The sequence below is a fragment of the Protopterus annectens genome, chromosome 10.part0, assembly GCF_019279795.1.
Source record: "Protopterus annectens isolate FY-2018-M chromosome 10.part0, PAN1.0, whole genome shotgun sequence".
NCBI lineage: Eukaryota > Metazoa > Chordata > Ceratodontiformes > Protopteridae > Protopterus > Protopterus annectens.
Genome location: NC_056744.1, coordinates 370,689,565 through 370,709,326, shown reverse-complemented (window position 1 = coordinate 370,709,326; position 19,762 = coordinate 370,689,565). Strand labels below are relative to the sequence as shown.

Sequence of the window (19,762 nt, the reverse complement as noted above, 5' to 3'; positions counted from 1 at the left end):
GTTCAAAGATTTTCTAACCAACCAAACTTTTATAGTCAAAATTGGACCTGCCTCATTAGAAGCAGCCTTTGGTAAAGTTCTTCATTAGCACTCTTCAAGAAAAATCTTGATGAGTGGATGGGAAAAAGGAAATACACCCAGGGATCACTTCTGTGTCTCTGCTCGACAGTGGCACAGGAAAATAAGTTTCTTGGGTGGCGTAAGCCAGGGAACCTTGTTGGCTAAGCTTATGTAGGCCATTGGGCTGATAGCCTAGTACCTACCTATGAACCTATGGTCTTTCAGGGATTACTCAGGCATCAGTTCTTGTACCAACACTATTCTTCAGTTTTTATAAACTATCTCTTGACCTACCTCATCTACAACTTCTCCTTTAATCTGATGACATAGATATCTATAGATCCAAATATTCTCACATCATCCAAAATCAACTTCAAGCTGACCTTTTATAACTAAATAATTGACTTTGTTCTAAAACAACTACTTATGAACCCTGAAAACAAATCAAGCCCACGGTGTATGACACAAAGAAAAGACGAAACAACAACCTAATTGAAACCACCACGTCATTTAGATACCTTGGCATTTGGCTGGACCAGGTCCTCAGCTTCCAAGACTCCATTCAGAAATTCAGATCCAAAGTCAACTGTCTCCTCTTCTGGGCCCAAAAGACATCTAATTTCCTTTCACAAGTTGCTACAGCAGCCTTAGGCAAAGGTGTCCTTACTGCACAACTTGAATATGGCCTACCCCTATTCACCACTGCCTTACAAAAAAGAACACCACATGATATCTCTTTCTAATAAAATCTGCCATTTTGTCACCAACCCCTCAGCATAAACATCAGTGCAATACTTTGGAAAAAGGCAAATTGGCTACCCATTCAAGGCAGAACTAACTTAATTTTGGCTACTTATGCCAAGACGGACCTTGCCCCTAACTACAAAACTAACTACATCCAACCCACATTCCAACCAAAGAACCCCCAATCTACTAAGAGCTCTACACTCATAACTCCAGCCACTAAACTTAATTCTGCTGACCACAGCTTCACTTTCTTGCCCCTAAACCATAGCAATCATTGCTACCTGATCTTACTAAAATCAGACATTATAAACAGTCTGGATCTTAGTTCAAACAATACCTAACTGAACAATATAAGTGCACTTAGTAGAACACAAGCCACATCACCATACTCCAATGGGTGCACTATTATAGTCATCCCAGAAAACATTGGTTGCTTAATCTCCTAACTTCTCCAACATATAAAACCCATCTATCTTATCCATTCCCTGTTATATATGTAATATCCACTTCTCCTGTTTATTAGCTCTTCTATTGCAGCTGTTAATATTCTACAATTTCTATTCTCTTCACTTATAAAATTTCCCTCCATACTTGTATATAGCATGTCTACTCTGTTCGCTGGACCACATTTTCCATTCCTATAACACCTGTATTATGTATTATATACACTGATCCTGCTTCCTTTTAAACCCTCTTGTAAATAAATATATATATTTTACATATACGTTATGTCATTATACTGTATAATTTAATTATACCTTTAAGCTTACTTTGCTGTAGTTCGTATGTATGTAACCTGTGCTGAGCTCGCAAGTGGTCCTATTTGGTCAGTGCTCTACCTCAAGCCTTACAATCTAACTGGAAAGAGCTAATCAGGGATGCATCTCAGTTTCAATAACTGCCAGACATAATAAAAGACAAGCATGCTTGGTTGCACAGTGACACAGCATGACACCAGCACTGCAACAAAAGACAAGCATTCTTGGTTGCAATGTGACACGGCGTGACACCAGCACTGCAACAAAAGGCAAGCATCCTTCCTTGGTTGCACTGTGACACAGCATGACACCAGCACTGCAACAGAAGACAAGCATTCTTGCATGCACTGGGACATGGCATGACACTAGTACAGCAATTGCTAAAGATAAGGATTGTGGGGATGTCATACGATATATGCAGACAGAACTGTGGCAAAAAAAGGGTGCCAAAAGCAAGCATAGAGTGCAAGAAAATGAACGCCAAGCCTCAAATATGTAAAGGCAACTTGTTGTCTTAAATTAGACAATTTAACTTAAGGACTGTAAAATCATATGGGTCAGTCTATACACAGCAGGGGTAAAGTAAGAACAGAACTAAACACAGAGTCAACATTCATATTTATTTTACTGTCATAATACTGTAAAATGTTCCCAAAGCTACAACTGAAAGGAATCCTAGTACAGTTAAATTATAAACAGCTGAGAAAATATCACTAAAGGCAAAATCAAAATCATCCTGCTGGGGACTGAAGTGCAAAATGGATATTAGGATTGTATGTAGTGAAACAAGCAGACGGATCAGCACCATGTTGCAGAAGGAGAGGCAGTTTATAGAAAACCAAAATAAATTGCTATTTTCAGCAAGACTTTATGTATAACATCACAAAATGGCAGTGATAAAACCACAGATAAGAAGCTGTCGGAGAACTTAGAAAAATGTTAATTCATTTTTATAACCAAGAAATGGTAATTTTGAAGGATGTAAGTGTAACTTGTACTAGAATAAAATATCATTTCAGTATCACATGACACCCTCACAATGCTCTAACAATGATTTAACATTCTGCATTTCCCACTGATAAAACATTGTCTGTTAACATATCCAAAGTTTGGATTTAGAACATATGACTGAAGTTATCAGGTGAAAAGTGGGGGTCAGTAATGGGTCTACATATCTGCAGAATACTTAAGATAGAAATTTTACGGAATTCCACACACAATAAAATTGCAAAATTTATAAGAAATTCTATTAGACTGCGGTAGCAAGGGACCTGTAGACCTCGTATAAAAAGGTGTGACTGGTTTAAAAGAATTCAGACTAGTTAACATTTCCTCTGCTTTGGAACCATATCTGTCTGTATCTATCACTACTATTGTACTTCACTGTCCTCCATTATCCTAATGTCCTTATTGTCACCTAGGCTATGCACTGACATCTCTTCCTTAAGCGTAAGCAACTTTATAAAGTGGGTTCATTGAATCTATGGATTATCTCTGAAGTACTTAAAGGGTGTGAGTGGCAATAAACACTTTACTTTCTTTAACCTCTCTACCACAGCAATTAGGGAGGAAAATGCTATCACTGGATTGTAACTGATGACATTTCTATAGGCCGCAGCACATCTCCATTCATTGTATTTGCCATGAAGAGTAGAGAGGAGTATCAACATTCTGCACTGTAAGTTAACTGTCAGTGCTGCACCCCCACCGTGAGTTCAGCTGAGCCCTTACACAGTGAGTTCTCGATTAATGTCAGTAATGGCCTCATACTGTGAGGGTCGCAGTCTCACTTAGAGTCAGTGGTGTCCCTACATTGTGAGGGCTGCAGTGACCTTACACTTTCAGTTCTCATTTAGAGTGAGCTATGCCCCCACATAGTAACCTCACACTTTCAGTTTTCACTTAACAATAACAATTCCCTGGCTATTTCTTCCCACACTATTTACTTCCCTGGACCCCTGTCTAGCAGGGTGACTGACATGATCCCCAGGGTGAATTTAATATCTCCCATCCAATCGTCAAGGTTCCTTTTGAAAAGGGTCAATGAGGTGCTCTGCTGGACATGTATGGGTAGTCAATTCCAGAGTCTGGGGAGCCTCTGAGTCAAGAACCTATCCCTCCAGCATGTTTGGTTTATTGTGATGACAAGGTTTAGACCCCTGGAGTGTGTGGCTCTGAGGGATTGGGATTTCTTTAAGTGTTGCATATCCAACAGTTCTGGGTTTGACATGGCCTTGTATGTTAAGCAGAGATCACCTCTGAGTAGATGATATGTGATAGAGTATAGCTGGAGTTTTTTAAGATGGTCAGCATAGGGCATTTGCTTTAGGCCTATGATTCTTTTAGTGAGGTATTTCTGCGGCCTTTCCAGTTGCAGATGTCTTGAGAGGTACATACCAAATGGGGCATTGTATTCTATAATGGGTCTAATGAGGGATGAGTACAGTGGGATAATGACCTCCTTTTTTCTGGATGAAAAGCTCTTAGTGATGAGGTGTGCCACATAGAAGGATTTCCTGACTGTTGTGGTGATGTGGTTATCGAAGGTGAGACCACTGTCCACCTGTGTCCCTAAGTCTCTTATCACAATCTTCTAGTATTGAGATGGGTCATTTAGGGGGTGAGAGGGGGCTGAAGTTGGCACTGAATTGATCTGCCAGGATATTGGCAATATTCTTGGGATCAGTATATTTAATGCCATTCTGTTGTGGCTGGCTTGGTTCAGAGATATTTAAGCTCTGAGAGTACTTGCATATGTATTTGGTGATACTGTACAGACCACTCCTAAATAGCCTTAAAAAGTTCTGGTCACACTTATTTGGATAAGAGTAACATTACACAGTAGAATTTATCACCCTTTGTTAAGGGTCTTATAGTAGCTGATAAGTTTTGGTTGGTGGCAGTGATTACTACTTTATAGTCTGGGCAGAAGGGGGAATAGCTAGTAAACCTGTGCCAGCCTTCCCCAGGAATGTCTGTGTGTTTGTATATAAATCAAATCTCAAAGTGTGTGTGTGTGTGTGTGTGTGTGTGTGTGTGTGTGTGTGTGTGTGTGTCTGTGCCAACTACTTGGGCAGGGACACGAAGCATGGGTTGGACAGAGAGGGTGCTGGAGGTTTTGGCTTGACCACTTGGCTGAGATCTTAACCCTGTAGCTGTGCCAGTGGGGAGTCTTATTGGGGATCTGGAGAAAGAGGGAGAAACCAGCCCCAGACTGCATGTGATCTATGTGTGCTCTTAATGGAAATTGTACTTTACTGTGTGTGTACTTGTCATCCTTCCAATGTGCACATCCCTCACTGATGTTAGTGGTGAGGATTGAGGCTCCTTGATTACTGAGCCAGTGTAGGGGCATCACAGCATGTCACAGCAGAATGCTTGCCTACTGTCTCATCACACATCACGCACATGCATTAAATAAAGCCTTCTTCATGCATCTTAAAGAAGTGCATGACTGTCAGTCACAGCACCTTATTTCAAAGATTCAGCAGTACTAAGGTTAGTAGCAAGCCACGTAAATGGTTCATGAACTACCTCTCAGAGGGATGCAGGTAGAGAATGCCTTCATTCTGCTGGTTTTCATGATCACTGCTTTGAAACTCCATTTCTTAGGTACTGCATTAATACAGTATATATTCATCTTTCTTCCATGCAAATGTTTTATTTGCACTAATAACCTTGCTATCGAGAAATCTTTTAGGTCTCTGGATAATACAGACCACCATATATCTTTTTATTTATCCTTTTGTTCGCCAGATTAATCCACTAGACTAGTAGCCTCTTTTCAGGGGAGACCGAAGGTGGTATTTACACTACTAGGGGAAATTTGGCCAGGTGCCATGGGATCTTTTACATCCACCTGAACTACCACCAACTTAACAGATTAAACCTCAGATTAATGTTTCATCTGAATGTTCCTTCTTAATAATGACAATGCCAAAACTATGAGTTAAGCATGGCTATGAAAAGATTCAGTCTAGAGGACCATCAGTGCCATGAACAGGAACCTTTCCATAACAAAGAAAAAATGCACTCCTATAACATTCCTAGAGCACAAGATTTACAAGTCTCTAAACCATAGAGAAATCCTTGAGAATTCCCTCGATATTAATTGGAATTTCCACATACAAAAAAAGCATAGTTTTTACATACCTCTCCATGCGTGTGGACGAGCACACACACACACACACACACACACACACACACACACACACACACACACACACACACACACACACACACACACATAGAAAATATGAAATACATAATGACTTGCTATCCTTTTGCAAGTAGCTTGACTCAGTACAAAAATATCCTAGTACCTCCTCTGAACTTGGCCTGGCCTCAGACCTCTTGAGAAATGTTGCTAGTAGCTTAAGGGTTTGACACAATTCCAACAACCTCCATAAAAATGTACCTTGAAAAACTCAAAAACAGAGTGTCAAGACACCTTAGTATTTCTTCTAACCTTGCAAAAATTCTCAAACCAGGTGTCTAAGATCATAATGGGATCATATTCTTTATGCATCAACTTGAATATGATATTGCTTGTCTGCTCTTTATACTACATCCTTTAAAAGCTGTTGGGCCCTTACAATCCTAATTAGTAAAATCTACAAGTCTGTGTACTTTATACGAAACAGTGGCATTACAGCAGAACTTTCAAACTGTATTAGATAGCTAACAGTCTTTGAAAGAGCAGATCAGTTCCTTTGTTTGTACAATTTTTTTTATTGCACCCTTCCTTGTCAACTAGGCTTTTTGTTTGAAATGAACCCTGTTCTTATATTTCCATCCTAACCCTACCACCCAATTAAGAACCAGACCTCAGCAGGGTGACCACTCCTTCTCTTCCATGGGTTAATCAAACTGAGATCATTTTCAAACTGAAATATGTGAAGCTACTGAAACTGCAGCATTTAAGGAGAAACTACTACAATATCTTAATGAAAACGCTAAAAGCACCTGCTTCTTTCTGCCCACAATCCTTTGCTTTTCCTAGAAATGACCGTGATTTTTGATAATATCTTAGTACTATTTAGAGTACTATGTCTAAAATTTTAAAACTACAGTGAACTCCTTTAAATCAAACTTGTTTAGCTTTTTTCTTGCTGCTATTGCTGTAAGTATTTAAATATATAAAAATGTAAGCATTGCAAGAGACTTTCAAGATGTCTGCACACTAATCAGCAATTTAATTTCAGCTCTCCTATTGTGAACAAAACTGAGAAATTCTGCCAGCTTTGGAAAATTCAGTTAATGGCTAGTAAGTATACTGCCTGGATGCCAGCAAAGAAGAAATATAGAGATCTTGAAATAAAATCAGTTAGAAAATGTAAAGAGAAAACACTGACTGGGAAGAATCCTGCAACTGTTCAGCAAAAAGCAGTTCAAGCTCCAGTTTTGGTACAAGAGATGGCATTCAGTAATTTACAGGAAAAAAAATCAAATGTACTCAGAGCTGATCAAAATAAATGAACCACTGAAGGAGTATATCAACTCAAATAACAAAAGACTGGAAAAAATAGAAGAAGCTTTAACTAGCTGTTCAGATGAAATGTTTAAACTGCAAAAATCAGAGGCCAAAATGAAGAAATGGCTGGATGAGTATGAGACTTCACAAGCAGAATTGTAACAAAAATGGTATGAGTTAGAAGGCAGAATTTGCAGAGAAAGCCTGAGATTTTCTGCTGTAGTTCTTGAATGAACAGACTGTGTTAATTTTATGAAAGCACAAACAAGCAAATGGATGGGTAAACCACCACAGGATTTGCTTACTGAAAGGTCACATTGAGTGTATGTTCCAAACCTGGCCATGAGAAAGCAGCCAAGACCTGTATTTGTAAAGATGCAATCATTCCAGCAGAAAGAGTTGATCTTGACAAAACTGTGGAAGAAGGGCAAAGTATTAAAACTGAAGCCAAATACAAAATCGAAAGGCAACTAACTCCTTGTTTAATTCACTAAAACTATAAAAAAATCAAATGAGCATTTAAAACACCCTTGCTAAATGCTTTTGCCCTATAAGTGGACTTCATTATCATGCTGTGATGAAGTCCACAGATAGGATGAAAGCACTTAGCAAGGGTGTTCAAACACTTGTTTGAAGTCTTGTTCTGGACTAGCTCATTGCTTCTCTGTTTTTTCTCCCATTTATGACAGCAACTCTTTGATTTTTTTGCGTGTTTTTTATTAAAATTGGAGACAGTACAGTATTTTTGGAAAATGATTATTCACTGTACACCAGGCAGAAGAGAAGCAAATTTATCCCAGCAATCAGAGAATGTTGAAAGCAGGTGTGAGATTCAAGCTGCTGTATCCAGCTGTCTTCAGAATATTTCTTTCCTGGAGGACCAAAGACTTTTTTGATGCAGAACAGGCAAGGAAGAAATACCAGGTTTATCCAGTGAAAAGTGAGCCATCAAACAGAAGGGGGCTCTGCTTCTCATTCTTCTGACAATAAAGCTCTTAGACAGACCTTACCAGTGAAACTTTTTCCAGTGTTCCAAAGGAAAATGCATGAGAGACAGAAAAAACATAGGAGTTGACTAGAAGAATCAGGAGTACCTTGGCAATGAATCAGAGTGTGAGATTATAAAGCATCAATCATATTTGTGAAATATAGCTTTGCAAGAAAAATTGACCGAGAAAGATTGGGATTTTGGTGACTTTGTTAAACTTCTGGATAGACTGTAAAACATAAACCCCACTTTATGTCATTAATGTTTAGAAGGACACAAAAAGGGGAAAAAGGAACTGCAAATAAAACAATGTTTATTCTTAATAGTATTTGTATAAAATATTTCATGATCTAAACTGCATGCTATATAGTAAAGCAGATTTGTAAGGTATGTAGTCAGGGTTATCATAAATGTGGGGGTGAGGGTGAGCATTTTCATTGATTGCTGTATGTGATAAAGATATTGAAGTAAACAAGCACTTTTTAGTTTTAAGTAACATAGGCATTATAATGTTAAAAGAGAAGAAAGACTGGACAAAAGCAAGTTTAACTTAATGTGCTGTAATCTTGGGTTGTTGGGGTGGGGGACTGAGTATAAAAGTACACTGATTATTTTATATGTAGTATTGAGATGTTTTCCTTTATTTTTGCATAGGTGAATGTCTGTATTAATGTCCTTGGCTTAATCTAAAAACAAGTGTTTTCTATAAGCAAGCAGGTTTGTAAAACAGGACAAAATAAGGAAAGCAATGAGAAGATCAATATTTTTTTCATATACAATAATATTAGTTTTTTATTATTTAGCAGATGTTCAGTGGGAATCAAGAAGTCTGCAGCTGAAGGCAGTTGTACATTCTGTTCATATGTTTTCATGGAAACAAACTGTCTGCATGTGCAAGCAATTAATCTTCAGAGTCCTGAGCATCATTTGCTGAGGGAAATGCAAATTTTAAAGGTACAAGGTCAAGTAGGTCAGTGAAAAATAAAGTTTAAAATTACTGGAAGTAAATAAGACAATAGTAGCTTCCCTAACAGCCTTAATACCTCAACAAACTTAATAGAACAGTGCATAATTTATTTTTCTTGCAATTGCAATTGCAATTGCAATGTCATCTTCTTATACAGTAACTTACAATTATTCATAAAATTCTGCATCATCCCACAAATACGCCCATACTCTGTAACTTTATTAGCCCATACAAAAACCTAACAACCCTATGATCTGCCAATAGGGTACTAGTATCTACTTTAAAACCCAACAAGTCTGGGGATTTCCTGTTCACTAACTCTGTTGGTAACACTTGGAACAAGCTTCCAACTGAACTAACATCCCTTTCATCCACTCCACTATTTAAAAAGCAACTAAGAATATTCCTAAATTGACAATAGCTATTCCCTTGCACTAATCCAGACTGACAGTATTCACCTCTTCTATGACCACCTCAGTTGGCTATTATACCTACTCACTGTTGCTTTGTTTTTTTCTATTAATCTACTGAAGAAACACACTTCCTATGGAACCAATATATATATATATATATATATATATATATATATATATATATATATATATATATACAAAACAACACCTAAACTGTTTTTTGTATTGGATATGTTTCACAAAAGGTTTTGTAGCTATGTATAACTATCAATAATGTGTATATTGTTAGTATGTAATCACTGTGTAATTTTTTGCAGTGTCTTGGAGCTTTTCTCCCCGGGCCTCTGCTGAAAATGGACATATATCCAGTCGGACTATCCCGGTCAACAAATGTAAAAATAAATAAAAATAAATACATTTCTTTAAAGATAACCAGTGTGCTTTTCCTTAAGCCTAAAATGTAATGTTTTCTGAAAGCATACAAGCTATTTTTCACATCTGAGAGGGGAATAGAGATAAGAAAGAAGTGGGAATGCAGGCTGTAATATGCATTTTAGCATGTGTAACATTAATTTAGGTTAGGTAATGCAGAGCAGCTATCAATTTGGGCAATTGTTTCTATCAGGTGGGTTAAACTTCATTTTTTTGGGATGTACAAAGTTTTGTGTGCTTGTTCTAAGTTCATAAGTTATGGGATTGTTCTGAAAATGTATTTAATTTTTTTGTTTAAGGGTTTTCATTAAAACAAAAAGTCTTGAAAAACGTGACATAGGTTCAAATGGAGATGGCAGGAAACAACTGTATAAAAGATCAATCTGCCAAACATTAGTGTGCGCATGTAACACAAAAGTTGGAAACACATATTAGGTGGGAACAATAACGTCTTCTCATAGTGTGTACACTATCCATATTATTTTGAATGTAAATGGCCTTATAGGTATAGACAAAAAGGTAAGAGTATAGAATTATATCAAGAAATGCAGAGTGGAACATCAATGCTACAGGAGACACATTTGGAAAGAAATAAGCATGTGAATTTGATAAGGAAATGATTTCAGGATAGATATTCAGTAGAATATGAGGGACAATGGGAAAGGTCAGTAATGCCACTAATTACTGAAGGAGCTTTACTAGTGATAGCAGAGGGAAGAAAAAGGTAATCAGACATTTGTGGTAGTAAGGGAGGAGGATTACTCTGGCATGTATTTATATTTCACCAAAATCTACCATTCTGGAGCTTAAGAAAATTTGGGGAGAAGTAATCGGGTTTCAGCAGGGAATATTACTTACAGGTGGAGAGTGGGACTTGATTTGCAACAGTGAAGATGTGTTTGGAGGACCTAGAAGGGAAAATATAACACAAAAGGGTACATTTCTGAAGGCATTTATGAGCATATTTGTTATGGAAGATGTGAATTCAGTAGTAGGAACTTGGAGAGAACTTACATATTATTCCCAAACGTAGAATAACTCAGCTAGACTAGATAGAAATTATTTTCACAGGGATGTATACATTTCATTGAAAGGTTTGACATACATACAATAATGTCAGATGAAGAATTTAAGGAATGGGTACTGGAAATTATTCAAGAGTTAATAGGGAAGATAGAAATTTATTCAGATGTTATAGCTAGTGAGTGGGATAATATGAAAATGGCATTTAAAAATAGGGTTGAAACAAAAGAAAAAGAGATATGGTTAAGAAGTAACGGGAATTATTTAGAGGAGTTGACAAAGGTTAAAATATTGCAGAACAAGAGGAATCTCACAAAACAAGAGGAGGTGCAACTGCAGAGAGTACTTAAGACAAAATAAGTGATTATCTGGATAATGTGCATAAGTTTAGAAAGGCTGCTGTTAAGCAATTGTTTTTACTAAGTACTCCAGATCCCAAAATGTTTAGTACAACAGTTTAGGCAACAGAAAGTTGTCACCAAACTTAGTGAGCCTATAACAAGAAAAATAACCAGGTACCCTGCAGAGGTAACAGAAATATTTCAGAAATGTTATTAAATATTTATGGAATACTTAAGTATGTCAAGGTTAGAGGTAGATGAAGCTCAACAATTAACAGCTAAGACAGGAGGAGATGAGATAAAAATGGTGATGTACAATCAATCTGCAGGAAAGTCTCCAGGAAAAGATGGCTTTCTTTTGGAAGTCTGGAAGTTAGAAGGGGAGAAAGTATAAAGATCTGGAAGGTTTTCTTTAGCAGTATTTTAAAAAGAGGGGAAGCAAGCTGTGGTGACTGTAATACCTAAAAACAGTAAAGAGCTATCAGGGCCAGCATATATAGATCTATTTCAATTTTAAACATTAATTATAAAGTGTTTGTGTGTATAGTAGCTAAAACAATGGCAATATGTTGCCAAAACTGATAGATATATAGCAATGTGGTTTTGTGGTGGGAAGACAAACATTTGTCAACATTAATAGAACAATGATGATCCAAAGGGAAGTAGAATGTAAGAAAATATTGTTTAGGTTGGTGGACCTTGATGCAGAGAAAGCAGAGTAACCTGGGAGTTTATGTGCAGGACAATGGAATCATTTACATTCCATAATACAATAATAAGGTTAATTAGGAAAATTACTTTGTGTTTTGCAAATTTGTTCTATTTTCTTTTTTTTTTTTTGCAAATCTCTTCACTCTGGCTATGCCTGGTGATCAGTGTACTACAAAGGTAAATAAACACAAATAAATAAATAAATAAATAAATAAATATATGAGGGAATAGAGGCAAGAATTTAAAGTGGAAGGGTTCCTCTCTGATAAGCTCTGTCTGAACAGAGGAAACAGGCAGGGGGGGGCCTCTTTCTCCTTTGCTGTTTGCTTTATATTTAGAGCCTTTGGCTAAGAAAGTAAGGGACTCAGAAATTCAAGGATATAATTGGTATGGTAATCAAGAAAAGTTTGTACCTGATAAATCCAGAAAAGGACATCTCAGTGGTATGGAACATTTTGAGAGAGTTTCAATTCTTTTCAGTATATAAAATCAATGAAGATAAAACAAAGGCTATAGCCATAAATTATGTACCCACACCTAACCTGGTTCAGTGATACCCATATTTATGGGGGAACGATAAGATGAAGTATTTAGGAGTATGGGCTAAAAAGGCTTCTGTTATGGCAACTAAGGATATGTGGGAAGAGAATAAACAAAAGAAAATACAAAAAACTGAGAGACTGGAAGTTGTTGTTTATAGATATTGATAGTAAGATACAAGCAGTGAAAATGTTGTTAATCCCTTTAGTTTTATGTACAGGTCAAGAATATTTTTTATCAACCAGAGAAGACATTGTGGGCAATAATTAATAAAATGTTGAAAGAATTAATCTGGGAGGATAAAAGGGAAGGATTAACTGGGATAAGTTGTTCCTTCCAATAGAATAAGGTGGTTTAGTATCACCTGATTTGAATGGATATTTTAGAGGTACACAATTGAGGCTCATATACATAACACAAGCAGAAAGTTATAATTCAAAGTAGAAAGGGATGATGATGATGATAACGATGATGAAGAGGGGGAGTTAAGAAATAAGGATAGAGTGGGATTTTGGGTGCAGATCCTTAAGGAGAATAACAACAGCTCTACAGAATATTCATAAAGTAGCAGAAAGTATTCAAAGAGCTAAGCCAACATAAGAATGGAGAAAGGAGATTTTGATGATAGGGAAGACTGCAAGTAGAGATACAGAAAATAGGCAAGAGAGGGCTGGAATTTATTGGAGAAAAATGGTAAAGGAACCAAGGTATTTGGAGAAAATAACTAAACAGAGAAAGGTAATAGAATGGTATGAGGCCAAGAAAACATTTGGGCTGCAGTCTAGAGACTGCCTTCCCTACTGGGGTTTGATATCAGAGTACAGGCAAAGAGAACGTGATAAGGGAATCCTAAGTGAAAGACCTACTTTGGTAGAGTTTTTAGTTGAATCTAGAACAGAAGAAGCTCTTAAAAAATAGATAATTAGTAGGGCATGTCACGAATGGAGATACTGCCAGCCCAGCTATCTGGAAATTTGTAAATAATTATATGGCATTGGTGAATATCAACATGATTCATATGCTTGTGTTACTAATGTATTAGAACTGTATCTTATGTGTATATCAAACTGCTGGTAGAGAAATGTGCATTGAAAAGTGTTATAAAGTACTGATCTTTAAAAATATGCCCACAGTGTACCCTACTGGAATGGAAAAGAAATGTACATACACTATTGTAATTGTTTAGATGTATATATTTTAACAATGGAAACTGGAAAACAGGTGGTTAATTTCTGAAAAATAGCTGAAAATTTAAATTACTTTATGACCATGTAATAAAAGGATGTTATATTTCAGTTTCAGTGCAGTAACAGACACAATGTCTAGAACTAGAGGTTCTATGCATTGTCTTGCAAGTGTTTTATTGTTTTATGACTTCCAGGATCTGCCTTAGAACTAAGAAAAGCCTTCTGTATGCATTTTCACAGGTAGATGCTAAATGCTACCAGCTGCATCAATAGTTGTTTTTCATCTGGGATAGAGTGAGATGTCAAGAAGTGATGTCATCCTGCAAGCTATCCCAGCAATAATATTTGCGGTATTAATTTAAGAACTCTGAGAGAGACTGAGTATTCTGTATTTTAGCTTTGACCTGACATCAACATCAACACACTACATTTGTCTGCTTGCTCTGAATTAAGTTATTAGAGTACAGTAATTCTCTTAGATACAGTCATGAATATAGCAAAACTTAATTTAGATGCTTTTCTTTATTTATTTGAGACTGTCCTGCAATGCTGCTTTAAATATTTCCTGCAATTTTGTACTCTGATGTAACTGTAAATATATACTGAGTATTTTCTTGTTCTTTTAATATTTATTATGAAATATATTTAAACCTTTCATTGTGGCTGGTCTGTCTAGACATATTTATGTTCTGAGAGTACTTGCACATTTATTTGGTGACACTGTGTAGGCCACTCCTACAAGCCTTGATCTTGGTCAAACTACCATTTGTATTGACAGTAACATTACACAGTAAGATTGGACACCGTTGTTAAGGGTCTTAAAGTAGATGATAAGGACCTTATAGTCTGGGTAGAAGGAGGCATAGCTAATAAACTTGTGCCAGCCTTTCCCAGGTGTGTGTATGTATAAATCAGGCCTCAAAGTGTATGTATGTGTGTGTGTGTGTGTGTGTGTGTGTGTGTGTGTGTGTGTGTGTGTGTGTGTGTGTGTGTGTGTGTGTGTGTGTCTGTGTGTTTGTGTCAGCTACTAGGGCAGGACACAAAGCACTGGTTGGAGAGAAAGGGTGCTGGAGGTCTTGGCTTGACCACTCAACTGAGATCTCAACACTATAGCTGTGCCAGTGGGGAGTCTTACTGGGGATCTGGAGAAAGAGGGAGAAACCATCCCCTGACTGACTGTGGTCTCTGTGTGCTCTTAAGGGAAATTGTACTTCATGAAGAGATCTGCATCTGGAAATACTGTGTGTGTACCTGCCATGCTCTCAATGTACGCCCCCACTGGTGCCAGTGGTGAGGATTGAGGCTCCTTGATTACTGGTCCAGTGGTGTGGCATCACAGGGCATATAAAATATTGCATATAAAATATAGGAATCAATCAGAGGAGGTTAGAAATGATTGGGAAGAGAGACTGGAAAAGCAATTTACAAGGGAACAATGGGGAGGACATGTGTATGTCTCCCAAGTATGCAACAAAGTCTAGGTTTAAGATTTTTGCTTGGAAGTGTTTGCATAGTATTTTATACCCCAGGCAGACTCCAAAGAATTTTTCCTCAGGTAGATATTAAACAGTTGAGGTGTGATGGTGAAGAAGGAGGTAACTGGGAACATATGTTCTGGAAGTGTAATGATTTGGCAGATTTAAAAAATTTCCTAATGAGTACTCTTTCAGAAATATTGGGTGAGCAAATGCTTATTTTTTAAGGAAATGATTATTTTAAGCTGGGACATAGAATCTGAATTGCCTAGGCATAGTAAGGCGTTGTCAAGTTTAATTCTGGTGGCAGCCAAAAAGCAATTACTCGAAAATGGAAATAAAGTCTATACCAACTGTATTTGAAGTACTGAATATTTTAAAAGAGATAAAAGAAACTGGCAGTGAAATCTTTAGGTTCATAGGTTAGTACTAGACTAAATGCCTTGTGGAACATTTTAAGCATAGTCAGTTACCCCATGTGAGAATCAAACCTTATATCTTGTGTGTGTAAGGTAAACACCTTAACCATTCTGCCAGCCTTCCAAACAAAAGAAGAAAAGGGAAGGAGCACATTACATAGAAGTAAATGGAAATTGTGGAAACAAAAATGCAGAATAAAGATCAGGAGAAGTGAAGTTTAAGGGAAGGCAGGAACGGAGCAATTTATGTAATGTGAGACTAAAAAGGCTTTTTGCTTTTCCCAGTTAGGGATTGCCACAGCAGAACTCTCGTCCACTAATGATTGCCAGTGGATTTTTACAGTGCCAGGTTGCCAGCCCAATGCCCAACCTTCAAAGAAGGCACGCCCATTTATGCACACACCTACCTGCATGTCTTTAACATCACTCAACCACAGGGACAACCGGCCTTAGTTATGTAATATGAGACTGATGATAGTTAAACAAAAGAAATTATGTGACGCACAAGGTTCATAACTGGAAACATGTTAATATGGTTTGTTTTCTCTTAAAACTAATGTTAGTTTGCGTATGTCTTAAATGATAATTTAACAAATGTGTTAAAAACCAATGTGAGCATTACACAAATAAAAACATCAACACCATCATGATATTAAAAAGCAATAATGTGTAAACTGCAAGATATCTAAAAGGAAAATAGAATCATATAACTGAAAAATCTAAAGCTAACTACATTTCAGTTGTAAGTACTAGGTTTCACATTTATTGCTTGTTTGTCTCTTTGTAAGTTCTTCTAGTGATCTGTATCTGTTGATATCTTTTTACCTTCACTTTTTTCATTTACTCCCCCTCCCCCCCAAACTGGGTCATGACAGAAATTTTTCCATTTTACATGTATGCATGGGTGGGCAGATTAGTGTGAAGAGAGAGATGATTTTTTTGGGTCCCTATTAGATCGACGAAAAGTCTAAATCTCAAATGGCTTAGAAGTCAAAAATGCCATTCTTCGTAATTGCTATTGTGAGATCATGGTACAGTGAAGATCGGAAAATTTGCCCTTTCCTCACTGTAGTGCGATCTCAGAGTTGGAATATATATGTAGCGGGGGGCACAGCCCCCCACAATAGTGATTTTTGATTTCTTGCATTTCCGCTCATGTGAGCATTCCAGATTTTGATTTTGCCGATCTAATACAGACCCATTTTTTGAGCTATGATGCAGAATCGGAATTGCCTAGATATGGTAAGGCTTTGCTATATCGAATTATGGTGGCAACCAAAAAGGGAATTACTAGAACATGGAAATCCAAATCTAAACCATTTATATTAGGAATACTGAATATAGTAACAGAGATAAAACAATTGGAACTGAGATCTTTAGCAAAGGGTAGGAGCAAACTACATTGGAAAAAAATGGGAATTATGGGAACAATACATACAGGGGAGGAATGATGTTTAAAAGAAGGTAGAATTTAAATGAGCTATGTAATCTTTGACTGAAAATGACTGGGTAGATTATAAGTCATGTATAATGTTTGTAACTGGGAGTGTGTCAATATGGTTTGTAATGTAAAATGCTTGCAACCAAGATTGTATTGGTGTGATTTATTTACATTTATACAAATATATGATTGCTTATGTCGTATGTGATGGTTTAATAAACATGTTTCTTGTTTAAAAAAGGGGGCAGGAATTTGATAATTTGTGTAATCTTAAGTTATGTGATATATAGTAATATACGTGAAGTATTTGTTAGGGTTAATTTAATACAATTTGATTACTTTTGTATAAATGTAAATTTGCCTGTGTCACAAGTGATGATTCAATAAAGGCATTAAAATAAAGCAATCAAATATTAAATAAATAAAATATAAAAAGAAGGTTTGGTAAATATCCACTCATTTTTCTCTTCCAGCTTTATGTTATTCTGGGCCACAGAGGAGTCACAGCCTATATTGACAAGGAATGGACATAAGGCAGAGAAAAATTCCAGATGGAAATCCAGTCCATTACAGGATGCATACACACACACACACACACACACACACACACACACACACACACACACACACACACACACACACCAATTTACTTATCAATATGCCTTTTGAATGTTGATGGAAATCGTAGACCTAGAAAAAAAACACCTGGAGACAGGTGGAGCATGCAGCCTGAAAGCAAACCCAGGCAGGACCCAAACAAGAGGTGAGTCAAGAATGTTAATTTACCTCTGTGCAAACATGCAACTCACTTTTGATTAAAGTGCACCCAGTAAATATTCTTGCTGTATGCATTCTTGCTGTGCTGTTTTATTTGAAGGTAATATCATTAATGTAGTCAGTTGTATGATGTAGAATAAATTCTTAAACAAAGGTAAATATCCTGCATGTCAGTTTAATGTAAATATACAGTGAGAAATGATTAAACTACATTTTCCTTGAGTTACAGTGATGTCATATATGCAAGATTACAATCATAATTTAGGGCTACGATAACCATCTAAAACATTATTACAGCAACACGTTTCTATTATGTACTAAAATAAAACAGGTATGTGTGTTACCCACAGACTATTTATGAATATCAGTGAATCTACAGAAGTCATAATTTCAAAATTCTTTACTGTAATAAAATACAATACACAAATATGTATGTTTTAAATGTTATTAGCCAAAAGTGCTGAAGTAAAGATCTGTTCTTCATAAATAATCTCAGAGAAATGGGAAATAAGTCACTTGCTTAGCTTTTCATAGTACATAAGTAGGAGTTTATGGAATTTAATCTCAGGTCTCCTGGTTTGCAACCCATAGTTTCAGAACAGTAGGCTATAAATCTATAGCCTTCCATTTTACCAGTGCTTGTATACTAACAATGCTTAAAACAAAATATGATTATTTCTTTACAAATATGATCAAAGGATTGGCAAATGAGTTAACTGTTACATTGGTTGTCACAAATGAAACATTGCATGGAAAATATGAGCATAGCATTTCCCGACTGCAGTAATAGCAAAGTAACTCCTAAATACAGTACTAAAACAAAACTGAGTTCTCATAAAAACATACTAAAACAAAACAGAGCATCCCATAAAAGCATTTTCATGAAAGTAACCCACTGAAAGCACTGAGTAAATAATATTCAACATAGGGCTGACCAGTCAACGACACACATACAGGAAAAAAATGTTGACTAATCAATACAATGTTACTTTGATCTCCCACACACTCAGAACCCAGATTTGTATTCAGAAAGCAGAAATGTGCTGAGAAGTCATACCTGAAGTAAGGACTCAGAATCTTGAGTTGCTGTTTAAAAATGATATAACAATGCACGAAGCAGAAGAATTCGTTTGAAGCCCCAGCTACAAATGTAAAAAGCAGAAGAATTCGTTTGAAGCCCCAGCTACAAATGTAAATCTCTTTCTCAGTGTCAGCTTATATTTCATGTCAAAGTAACTCCAAGTGTCCTATTACTTTTGGGCAGGCCTTCTGACAAGAGGAGGGGTCACACCAAAGTAATACTATCAGCTTAGCAATAACAAGGCAAAGAATTCCTGATAGAGAATTACCTTTAGTTTTAAAGAACTGCATCTGTAGTAAGAAACTCACCACTAAATGCTGTTGTTCTGCTTACCCAGATTCCTGCTCTTACAGTGACTGTGATTAAAAAGAGGGACATCCTTAACCTGCATTTAACAAACAAGTTGGTTGTTTTGCATCACATAATTTAGTCACACTGCTGATGTCACTCATTTTTTGATCCTAGTTCTGCAGACTGAATCCCCTCATATTAATATCTGTGGCAGACAGACTGCATTAAACTGTTGCATGGAGAAGGAATGTACTAAATCAGAATACAATTCCTGGAAAAGTACAGCTTGAATATATACTTGATAAGTGAAGAACCATCTCTCCTTGTTTAGTATTAGAATACATTATCTAGTTTGGAAAACAAAATCTTAACACGACCCTTTCCTGGAAGTTAAAGGGAAAATAATGGCTTTAAAAAGTTTTGATTTGCAAAGATATGCTGGTTGCTTTGAAGTAACCATAAACTGTCATGCATCCTGCTGAACCGTATCAGTTATGAATTGGTCTGATGCAGGAATTTCTTTTAGACCAGAAGTTGGGTATCCTGCTTGACATTCTGACAGTCTGTTTATTATAATGTAAGCCTGTGTAAGGAAAAATGGGCTAATTGATGTTAAAGTAACAACCTTCTCAGAAAAC

The 19,762-nt window shown here is 36.7% G+C and overlaps 1 protein-coding gene across 1 annotated transcript in view; it reads right to left on the bottom strand.

The window, feature by feature from the left end:
* Nucleotides 1-18,994, bottom strand: part of LOC122813137 (vitrin-like) — a 210,111-nt gene extending 191,117 nt beyond the window's left edge. Inside the window, exon 1 of the mRNA XM_044085284.1 lies at nt 18,810-18,994. The gene's annotated coding sequence lies outside the window, so the exon portion shown is untranslated. The remainder of the gene's footprint in view (nt 1-18,809) is intronic.
* Nucleotides 18,995-19,762: the final 768 nt, after the last annotated feature.